This window comes from Malus domestica, chromosome 16 (genome assembly GCF_042453785.1).
Source record: "Malus domestica chromosome 16, GDT2T_hap1".
Taxonomy (NCBI): domain Eukaryota; kingdom Viridiplantae; phylum Streptophyta; class Magnoliopsida; order Rosales; family Rosaceae; genus Malus; species Malus domestica.
The window spans coordinates 36,467,934-36,480,304 of NC_091676.1; the positions used below are offsets into that span (position 1 = coordinate 36,467,934).

The window sequence follows — 12,371 nt, forward strand, 5'->3', positions numbered from 1 at the left end:
TTTTAGAGTACGAAATAGGGAATGTGATAATTAGTTTGCCATATATTGTTCCTAATAAGCATTTGGTTTTGACATGTGACATAAGTTGTGCCACATATCAAAGGAATGGGTGATGATATTAATACCATTATCCTCAACCATTGCATCTGGATCATATTGGGTGACGATAAATTCATCACTTATACATCTGATATGTGACGAATTTATTGGTCATTGACCTCTGTGTTTTGTGACGCCTAATTCATCAAACATATAGTTATTAGGTGACGTATGTGGTGTCACATTTTCTGAAAAAATGTGACGATTTTGAAATTTGTCACATAAACTATAGGTGAGTTGTATAGGTGACGCAACTAGTGACGCTGAAAATGCGTCACATATAGTCAAATGTGACGAATTTCCATATTTATGTGACAAATGTTTGTTGTCACATAATCCATGTTTTCTTGTAGTGTACGAGGTACTCACTCCTATCCCTTGCTTCTCTTCCATCGGTTAGATCTTGTTTCGAATTGTGAAAATTACAATGCAGTTTGTTGATGCTTCTTCTGAGGTCGAATTAAGATTACAACTCAAAGGTCGAAATTTCGAAAGCTCGAGAGATGTATTTGTGGATGCAGATGGCACCTCATTGACAATAAAAGTAGAGCATTATGGGTCTCTTATCATACTTGTGGAAAATAATCATCTGTTTGGTAAAATAAAGCCTTCTTAAACAATATGGTTTGTGAAACTATATGCAATGTGAAATTATATAAAAAACTGTGCAGTCTATAGGTCATATGTTTAGGGGGACAATTCTTGTCTTTCGCAGGTACATCGATGATGATCTGTTAGTCATAAACTGAAAAGAAACACGATCCTGAATTGAAATGGCCTGATATTATGTAGTCTTGGGAGTCTCTGTCAGTGGGATACGTGCAACTTTTGAAAGAAGCATCAATTTACATTGTTGGGGATTCAACTGAAATTAACCAAAAAGTAGCTCAAGAACTTGCAGTTGGTCTCGAGTATTTCTTTACTACCATTTTCTAGTTGCATGTTCATAACGATTAACTAGCTGCTAGTAATGGACAATAGTTGTTTCTAACGGGAACTGAGATTCAATTGCTTGGTTAAAGACTCTACCCATATCTCAAATGCTTTCAAAATTTTGATTGTTTTGATTTTTCGAGTCTTCCTACACTCAGTTGTTATCTTTAGTTGATATGGTTATAGATATACACCACTAGATACAAAGGAGTTTATGGAATCATTTGCAAAGCAGACCATTGAATCATGCGAGTATTTTGCTGGAAACTTGCAAGTGTTTATTGAGCCTCTACTCGCTGTGCCTTCTTCCTTCTGTAATCTCATGATGTGCATATTATTGAAACTTGAACTCGCTACGATCAGTGTTAGTGTAAACATAGTCATCTTTCTTTCTGAAGTGTTCAATAGATGAATCATTGAAGTTTTAGATTATGGACATTACAAAATTAACTTAGATGGAAGCGTGAAACAGTGCTATTGTGAGTGATGATGGTGATGGCTGACCAAACATTAACATGGTACAAATACGTGACCAACTTATGTTACTGAGATTTTAAATTCTTGTGGAGGGGCAATGTAGCCCTAATGGATGAGAGCCTTCAACACCCTTACTCCCTTCCCTCACACACGATCTCTGGTGCTGACCAAATTTATTTCCTTTTCCTTTTCTCGAAAATAATTAATTAATCCTTTTCTGCTTTATGATTGTTTTCTTTTCTGTACTCATAAATTGACTGTTATAAGTTAAAACCAGTGAAGAAAATATCGATAATATCGGCGAAATATCGCCGATATTATCGTTTTTTTGGGACCCCGATATTTTATTAACTATCCAACTTGTTTTCGGAAAAATATCGCGATATTATCGATAATATCGCGATATTTTCGAAACTATCGCGATATTTTGTATGGACTCATCGGAGAACAAAGCCGGAGCAAATAATCCGAACCCCTAAATCCCCAAATTCTAATTCAAAGCAAATGAACTGAATCTACAATACAGGAATCCCTAAAATCGATTTCAGTACAAAAATCAACATGCAGAAAAATCGCAATCTGTACAAAAATTGTAATTTACAAGCCGAGAAGAACGCCGGAGCAAATTAACCGAATCCCTAAATCCCCAAATTCGAATTCAAAGCAAATGAACTGAATCCCTAATTCCTAAATCCCTAAAATCGATTTCAGTACAAAAATCAAGCAACATGCAGAAAAATCGCAATCTGTACAAAAATAGAATCCCTAATTCCTAAATCCCTAAAATCGATTTCAGTACAACAATGGTGCAACATGCAGAAAAATTGAAATCTGTACAAAAATTTAAATTAAAAGCCGAGAAGAAGAGAAGTAGGAGCCTGGGAACATCGTCTTCCTCACGAATCCAAGACGGCTGGGACAACGTCGTGCTCCTCAGTGGTGTCGACGGCTGGGACTACGATGATTTCCGGTCGATCTCCATGGAACAAGGTGGTTTAGAAGGCGGTTATCGAGTGGTGTAGACGGCTGGGTTTAGGGCGGGTGAGATGGGAGGAGCAGAGGGAGACACGGACGAGGAGGATCGAGAGATGGATCGAGATTCGAGAGATGATGTCTCTGTGTGTGTGTGGAAGAACTGGAGAAGGGGGAAGGGAGGGAGAAGACTGAGAACGAAGGGTCAGAGAGAGAAGAGAGAGATTGAGACGATTCGAGAAAGGAAGGAAAGGAATGATCGAGAGAGAGACTGAGCTCCGTGTGTGGTGTGCGTGTGTGGTGTGGTGTGGGGGGTCTCGAAGTGTGTGTGTGGTGGAGTGTGAGTTCTTCACTGTTTTTGACTATCTGTATGGTGGCGTGTAAGAAAAAAAAAGCATCCAATGCTCCAAATAATTCAAAACCTATCTCTAGCTCTCTGATCCAATGATCCAAATAACTTTTTGCAATTTCAGAGCATGGACAACAAATAATACTGCTTTCATAATGAAATCGTGTGACAGTTAGTAAGATTCTTTCACATGCGAAACAGTGTCAATGTCTGTTATATACTTATGTATGTGTGGTGGAGTATCAGAGGCATTCACAGAATTTTCGTTTCTTCTTCTTCCCATACCATTTTCAAAACCATTACAGATCCATTCCAAAGCTTGAACACAAAGGGTTCCATATTTAAGGTAAGTTTACAAACTTAAATTTATATTATTGTAATTTATACAACAACAAATAAATTTGTGTGGACTCGTATGTTAATTTTTTTAAGTAATTAATACTTGCATGTTAATTTTTGTAAGTAATTAAGTAATGTTAACAATTACATGTTAATTTTTTTAAGTAATTAAGTAATGTTGTATAATTATTCCCTAGGATAATTTTAATATGTTTAATGTTATTTATTATTTTATTTCCCTTACCATTTTCAAAGTCATTCCAGATCCATTCCAAAGCTTGAACACAAAGGGTTCCATATTTAAGGTAAGTTTACAAACTTAAATTTATATTATTGTAATTTATACAACAACAAATAAATTTGTGTGGACTCGTATGTTAATCTTTTTAAGTAATTAATACTTGCATGTTAATTTTTGTAAGTAATTAAGTAATGTTAACCATTACATGTTAATTTTTTTAAGTAATTAAGTAATGTTGTATAATTATTCCCTAGGATAATTTTAATATGTTTAATATTATTTATTATTTTATTTCCCTTACCATTTTCATTATCAAATTGGATTATTATTCATCACCATGTTTTATATTAGGATTATTTTTTTATCAAATTGGTGGATTATTCATTAAATTGGATTATTATTATCAAATTGGATTATTATTCATCACCATGTTTTATATTAGGATTATTTTTTTATCAAATTGGTGGATTATTCATTAAATTGGATTATTATCAAATTGGATTATTATTATCAAATTGGATTATTATTCATCACCATGTTTTATATTAGGATTATTTTTTTTATCAAATTGGTGGATTATTCATTAAATTGGATTATTATTATCAAATTGGATTATTATTCATCACCATGTTTTATATTAGGATTATTTTTTTATCAAATTGGTGGATTATTCATTAAATTGGATTATTATCAAATTGGATTATTATTCATCACCATGTTTTATATTAGGATTATTTTTTTTATCAAATTGGTGGATTATTCATTAAATTGGATTATTATTATCAAATTGGATTATTATTCATCACCATGTTTTATATTAGGATTATTTTTTTATCAAATTGGTGGATTATTCATTAAATTGGATTATTATCAAATTGGATTATTATTCATCACCATGTTTTATATTAGGATTATTTTTTTTATCAAATTGGTGGATTATTCATTAAATTGGATTATTATTATCAAATTGGATTATTATTCATCACCATGTTTTATATTAGGATTATTTTTTTATCAAATTGGTGGATTATTCATTAAATTGGATTATTATCAAATTGGATTATTATTCATCACCATGTTTTATATTAGGATTATTTTTTTATCAAATTGGTGGATTATTCATTAAATTGGATTATTATTATCAAATTGGATTATTATTCATCACCATGTTTTATATTAGGATTATTTTTTTATCAAATTGGTGGATTATTCATTAAATTGGATTATTATCAAATTGGATTATTATTATCAAATTGGATTATTATTCATCACCATGTTTTATATTAGGATTTTTTTTTATCAAATTGGATTATTATTCATTAAATTGAATTATTATCAAATCGGATTATTATTCATTAATATTAGGTTTTATTATTCCATATTATTTGTATAATTACTTAAATTTTTACAATCATTTTCTTTACTTTGTATTTAATTCTTCTGTAGAATAACTTTATTATTTAGGTTCTCTTATTTTATCAAAACATAATTGTCTAATTTTCATGAAAAATAAATATAGGTACGTTTAAGATGTCCAGTAAACGTGATCCAGCTTGGGAACATGGAGACCCAATAGACGGAAACAAACATGGCACAATTTGCAAATATTGTGGTCGGGTAATGAAGAGTGGCTGAGTGACACGACTGAAGTATCATCTTAGTGGATTAGATCCATCAAAAAATGTCCAACGATGCGATAATGTCCCCCCAGAAGTGAAGGCATTCATCAGCACATTATTAAAAAATAAAAAACAGCAGAAGGAAAAGATAGCACAGGGAATGGAAAATATTCGAGTTGGGCTACGGGGAGAAGTCTATGGCCAAGCGGTTGACAGTGATGATGATGACGATGAGGACGAATGTGATGATGACATGGGACCTGAAGAACGACGCAGTTTGAAACAAGCATTACGTGCCTCCAAACAATCAGCATGGGAAAGAGAACACCTTCATAAAATTCCTAATAGGGGACAAGGTTCCGGGACAAGTGGTGGTGCACAAATGAGACGGGGAGGCAGTCTTAGAGAATCACAACCAACACCACCAATAGCCCCAAGTTTATATAAGTCATCCAACGCACGTCAAAAGAGTGTTTGGAGTTATTTCAAGGGAGGTAATGTGAAGGAGGGAATGGGGCGTCTAATTAGCAAGTTCTTTATCTATGAAAATGTCCCTGCTGCGAAGGCATCATCACATCATTTCAAAAATATGGTAGTGGGATGTCAACAGGCCGGTGTTGGAGTACAACCTCCCACTCCCTATGAGATAAGAAACAAATATTTAGATATGGAGTATAAAGACATTGGCGAGTATGTTAACAAGTTGAGGTCAAAGTGGGAAACTAATGGTTGCACAATCATGTGTGACGGATGGACCGGCCCGACCAGATTATCTATCATCAACTTCATGGTATACTCCAAGGGAAAGACAATTTTTTTGAAGTCTGTTGATGCTTCAGACCATATAAAGAATTACAAGTATATTTACAAATTATTGAGGGATGTAATCATGGAGGTGGGAGAGCATAATGTTGTCCAAGTCGTGACCGACAACGGTTCTGCATTTGTCAAAGCTGGAAAAAAGTTAATGAAGCATCATAATGTGTTTTGGACATCATGTGCAGCACATTGTATTGATCTCATGTTTGAGGCAATGGGGAAGAGAGAGAATGTTGCTACTGTGGTCAAAAGAGCTAGAACGATCACAAATTATATTTACAATCACGGTTGGTTGTTGGCAAAGATGCGTGAATTTTGCAAAGGAGAAATTATCCGTCCAGCTACCACTCGATTCGCCACCAACTATATTGCATTAAACAGCCTACTCAAGAAGAAAGCAGGGTTGAAGCAACTATTCACTAGTGACGATTGGGCCAACCACAATTTCAGCCGCTCAAATACAGGTCGTATGGTGGAAAGTATAGTGCTTGATCATGCTTTTTGGACTCAAACAAAACATGTGTGTCAAGTGTTTGAACCTCTTTACAAAGTTTTACGGATCGTTGACACAGAAGTGTATCCTACTATGGGGGCAGTATATGAGTTGATGCGTGTAGTGAAGGATGAATTGGAAAGAAAACATGGTGCAAGGTGGGTCATAAAAATAATTGAAGACCGATGGTATAAAACATTATACCACGATTTGCATGCAGCAGGTATAAATTATGTCATAATTTGCAATTCATTTTTTTAGTTGCATAAGTATTATTTCTCTTATTAGAGTATGTGTTTCTTTGAACAGCATATTATTTAAATCCCCGATACCAATACAGACCCGGTGTTGGAGATGATGGTGACCTTATACGTGCTGTACATAATGTATACTCTAAATTAGACCCTGCATCACCAGCAGTTGGCCAATTTGGAAATGAAGTACACAATTACTTAAATTATAATAATTACTTTGTTGGATTAAACTAACACAATTTATTGTATTCAGCTAACATGGTTTAAAGATGCAAGAAGAACATTTGGAGAACCAACATCAGTTGCTGCTCGAACAAATATGTCTCCTAGTGAGTATAAACATATTTCACTATAAGTTTATAATAGAATTTGTTGGAGTTATTAGGCTTATCAACATTATTTTTCATTGTAGCTGAATGGTGGATCATGTATGGGACCGATGCACCAACTGTGAGAAAGTTAGCAATAAAAGTATTATCACAAACAGCTTCCTCATCTGCTTGTGAAAGAAATTGGAGCACATTTGCACTCATACACACAAAGCAAAGAAATAAGTTGGCTCATAGTAGCTTGGAAAAATTAGTTTATTGCTACTACAACATGAAGCTTCAAATTCGAGATAAGGAAGCAGAAATCGATCATGTCGACCGTGGTGACCCACTAGATGTGTTTGATATTGTTGGTGAAGATGATGATACGGAGGGTAACCAACTTTTTCAATGGATTAGACCTCTTCATTTAGATGATGATGAAGGCAACCCAGCTCCCAGAGTTGCTGAAGAAGCACGTAATGAAGGGATAAATGTAGAAAGAGTATTAGAGGAGGAGGAGGTGGGATCTAGCAGCTCTGACTCTTTCGAAGAACTTTTGCACGCAAGACCAAGAAACACTGGAATTTCACCTTCTTCCAATCCTACACAACCACAACATCGTGCTGATACTAATGATAGCTCTAGTACAAGATCAGGAGACTCACCTACCACCGGAGGTGGGAATGATGAAGGACATAGTGGAGCTGGAGGTAGTGGAGCTGGAGGTAGTGGTGGTGGACATGGAAACTATTATGGACCACCACCTCCCAGATATATGAGCCCCTTCACTGGTGAGGCAAACTTCACGCATGCAACACAGGATGATGACCATGGCAGTAGGCGGGCAGGACCAGGAATTGGTGCCATAGGGAAGGACTATACTCGCAGAGAAAGAGGCAAGGGGATTTTGTCAAGTCAAGAAGATGACTCGTTATCTAGAACTTCAGACTCTGTTGGATTGGGAAGTAGTAACTATGGTTATACTCATAACCAACCATTTCCCTACCCTTCATATCCCATTCCTGTTGGGATGGAATCGAGCGACTTATGGAAACAATCCCAGACTCAATCTTCAAATGATTTTTCTTATGGACAACCTCAACCAATCTCGGATCCATATGGGTGGCATATTAACAATTACATGCAAAACTATTTTGGGGATTTATCATTTGATAACTACTTTTCACAATACACTCATTCTACACATAGAGATGATGAAGATAGTGAAAAATTTGAACCTCATAGGAACTCTATGTGGTACTAAAGTGTAAAATATTGTACTAATTCATTATATATAAATGATTATGGTGTGTTTAGACTTCTTTCATTAATTACTACATATTTTCTACACTCACAATATTTGTCAGATCGCTATATAATCAACTTGATAATGTTAAATCCATCATGCAATGCATTTCCTTCCAATTTTTTGTGATAAACTAATAGATAATTGACTAAATAAACATCCTACAAAGTTTCAATAAAAATTTCCAAGTTTTTCTTACAATTTCCGTGGTTTCCATGTAATTTTTATCGATATCGATATTTTACCGATATTTCCGTGTTTTCGGACTACCGATATTTTCTTCCTTGGTTAAAACAAAAGAATGAATTATGGAGGAATCTCTTTTGGTGCTTGTTTCTAATATGGGTAAATTACATAGTAGTCATTCAGGTTTAAGGTCTATTACAACCCTATACAACATCTTTAAAACATTTCACTTTCATACCTCACGTAATATTTTATTTCAAAATAATACTGTAGACATCGAAATTTCGGTAAATAAATGTTGACCGATAAATCAAAGTTTCAACGCTCATGTATTACATAAATTTTACACGTAGCATGTGTCTAAACAAAAAATCGAAATAAGTTGGAAAAGTCATCAAACAGGACACGTGTCAACGCCCGGTAGAAATGATTTATTTCATCTGATTATTTAATCCCAAAAATCAAGTTTTGGAATTCTATAAATAGAAGCCAATTTCATTCATTTCAAATGACCAATTCATATTACACCTTGAAGCTTTGAAGCTCTGAAACTCCGAAGCTCTCAAGCATCCAAGTTCCCGAAGAATCAAGAAAGCCTTCTTCGTTCTTCGTTCATAGTTCTTCCAAGATCAAGCCCCGACGGCCCTTGGATCAATAATCATCCACCAATTCAAGATCAAGCCCCAAAGGCTCTTGAAGAACTTCCACTAATTCAAGATCAAGCCCCGACGGCCCTTGAAGAAAGTATTCATCGTTCATTATCCGTTCATCCCAAAGAATCAAAAAAGCCTTCTTCGTTCTTCGTTCATCGTTCTTCTAAGATCAAGCCCCGACGGCCCTTTGATCAACAATCATCCACCTTCAAGATCAAGCCCCGATGGCCCCTTTGAAAAACTTCCACCAATTCAAGATCAAGCCCCAAAGGCCCTTGAAGAACTTCCACCAATTCAAGATCAAACCCCAAAAGCCCTTGAAGATTCGTTCATCACTGTTCTTCAAAGATCTAGCTCAAAAGCCCTTTGAAGATCCGTTCATCACCGTTATTCAAGATCAAGTCTCAACGACCCTTGAAGAAACGCTCATCCTCAAGATCAAGCCCCAACGGCTCCTTGAAGATCCGCTCAAATCCACTTTCAAGATCAAGCCCATGACCCTTGAAGAACGTTCTTCCAAGATCAAGCCCCGACGGCCCTTGGATCAATCGCACATCCAAAAATCAACATCTTACGGAGATCGAATCAAAGGATCAAATTTGAGAGAGATTGTAACCCAAAATCATCAAATGCAAATATTATTTTGTGCACATTGTTCTTGTCTCTTTCCTTTCAGGAAATTTTCGTTTCACAAATTTGGCACGCTCGGTGGGACTATCTTTACCTCTCATCTCTTTCTCCGTTCAAGAAATTTAAGCACACTTCCAAAATTAATGGCATCAAGGAAGGCTCAAACTGTTTTCGCAACCGGCGTAAAGAACAAGAGCGTCCTCATCACTTTGGGCATCACGACTCAAAGCAAGAGAAGAGCTACTTATGCCGCCTCTTTCACCTCTGCATCAACTCTGCCAAGGGAACAAGAGTACCCAAGGCACGAGCCTTTGATCACCTTAGCCTCACTAAGGGCACCAAGGGGGGAAAGCCTAAGGAAATACTCCGAATCCATGCTCTCCGATGTCGATTCAAGCGGCAATTCAGCCATGCAAGTCATGACCACTGGAGCAACTTCAATCGATGAGCAGTTGGCTCAAATGAATGAAGCAATCGCAAGGCTAACCCGAACTGTGGAAGAAAAAGACTTGCAAATTGCAGCACTAGTCAACCGATTGGAGGCGCAGGACGGCAAGAAACCCGACCCAGAGGATGATCCACTAAAGGGAGGAGCTGGCGGAGAAGAGGAGCCTCCGGTGAAGAAAATTGATGTGAAGCCAGAGCCAGACCAAGCAGCGGCACTCATAGGATCTCTTTCTATCCAGCAGCTGCAAGAGATGATCACCAACACCATCAAGGCACAGTACGAAGGGAGCTCCCATGCCTCCACGTTGTACTCGAAGCCTTACTCCAGGAAGATCGACGCCTTCAGGATGCCAATGGGCTATCAATCGCCGACGTTTATGTAATTTGACGGAAAGGGAAACCCGAAGCAACATGTCGCACATTTCGTCGAAACCTACAATAATGCAGGGACGGAGGGAAATTACCTCGCCAAGCAGTTTGTGCGCTCGTTAAAAGGAAACGCCTTTGAGTGGTACACGGACCTGGAGCCCGAGTCCATCAACAGCTGGGAACAGTTGGAAAGGGAATTCCTCAACCGCTTTTACAGTACCCGCCGCACTGTGAGCATGCTAGAGCTGACGAGCACGAAGCAATGGAAGGAAGAACCAGTCATGGACTACATTAACTGATGGCGTAATCTAAGCCTCGACTGTAAGGACAAACTCTCCGAGATTTCTTCAATCGAGATGTGCATCCAGGGCATGCAATGGGGTTTACAATACATCCTTCAAGGTATCAAACCACGAACTTTTGAAGAATTAGCCACCCATGCCCACGACATGGAGCTGAGCATCGCCCACCATGGAAAGAATGAGCCAATCACCGATTTCAAAAGGGATAAGGTGTTTACTTAAAGAGCAGACAATCATGGGAAAAAGCCCGCCAAGGAAGCTTTTACCACCAATACCACCCCTATCAAGACCTCGTCCGCACCCGTCAAAATCTCATTCAATAACAAAGCAAATGAGATAAAAAGAAGTGAGCCTTCCCACACCCAAGATAGGTACAAAAACACTTTAAGGGAACTGGAGCATAAGGTATACCCTTTTCCGGACTCCGACATGGACGCAATACTGGACGACCTGCTGGAGAAGAAGGTGATTGAGTTGCCTGAATGCAAACGCCCTGAAGAGATGAATCGCATCAATGATCCCAAGTACTACAAGTACCATCGCATCGTGGGTCATCATGTGGGTAAGTGTTTCATCCTAAAAGAACTCATCATGAAGTTGGCACAACAAAGGCAGATTGAGCTCGACTTAGAAGACACAGCTCCAACGCACACCACTACGGTCGTGTTCGAATCATTTAAATTGTGCCTCTTCAAGAAATGCCTGACCATGCTCGGTAATACTCAAACCACACTGCACCTTCTGCACCACCGTCACTGGGGGTAAGCAACCAAGATGCACCTACTGACGATGACAAAGGATGGACATTGGTGACCTATAAGAGGATGAGGAAACCGAGACCGTAAACTATAAAGCCAAAGGAGGAACAAGGGAGAAAGCATCGCCGCCGCAGCAATAGGAAGCCTAAAAGAAACATAAGAGCTGCTAAGCCAATATATGATGGGGAACCTGCGGAGTAAAAGCCACGCATTCCCGTCTCTTTGCACGAGTACTTCCCGGAGGACTTCTTCCAACATTGCACTATCGCTGCATGTCATATGGTCGAAGTAGAAATGGAAAAACCCTCAAAAGGCAAAGTTGTCGCCACTGAGGGAGAAAATACTCTTACACCTGAAGAAGGTCTGCCAACACACTTTAGCATCGAGGAAGCGCTACAATTGCCAAAGAAGATACGAAGGGCACTGGCAGCGGTTTTAGCAAGTCCAAACGACCACGAAGTGCAAGAAAGCAAGAACGAAGGCTTGAGGCTTTGGCCACACGAGTGTGCCACATGTTGTGCTGCCGAGGACATAATCCACTTCACCGACGAAGACTTGCTGCTAGGATCCAAGCCTCACAACCGTCATCTTTTCGTCTCTGGGTACGTAAAGGAGCACAAAGTCGACCGCATGCTTGTGGATGGCGGATCAGCCATAAATATCATGCCAAAGTCAACAATGAGCAAAATCGGCATCAAGGTGGATGAACTATCCCTAAGTCGTCTACTAATCCAAGGTTTTAACCAAGGAGGACAAAGAGCGATGGGCATGATCCGAGTAGAGATGACCATTGGTGAACTCAAGTCAAGCACAA

At 38.0% G+C, this 12,371-nt stretch overlaps 1 pseudogene; it reads left to right on the plus strand.

Annotated features, from left to right (window-relative positions):
* Nucleotides 1–526: 526 nt before the first annotated feature.
* LOC114822322 (probable inactive shikimate kinase like 2, chloroplastic) overlaps nt 527–12,371 on the plus strand; it is a 35,473-nt pseudogene continuing 23,628 nt past the window's right edge.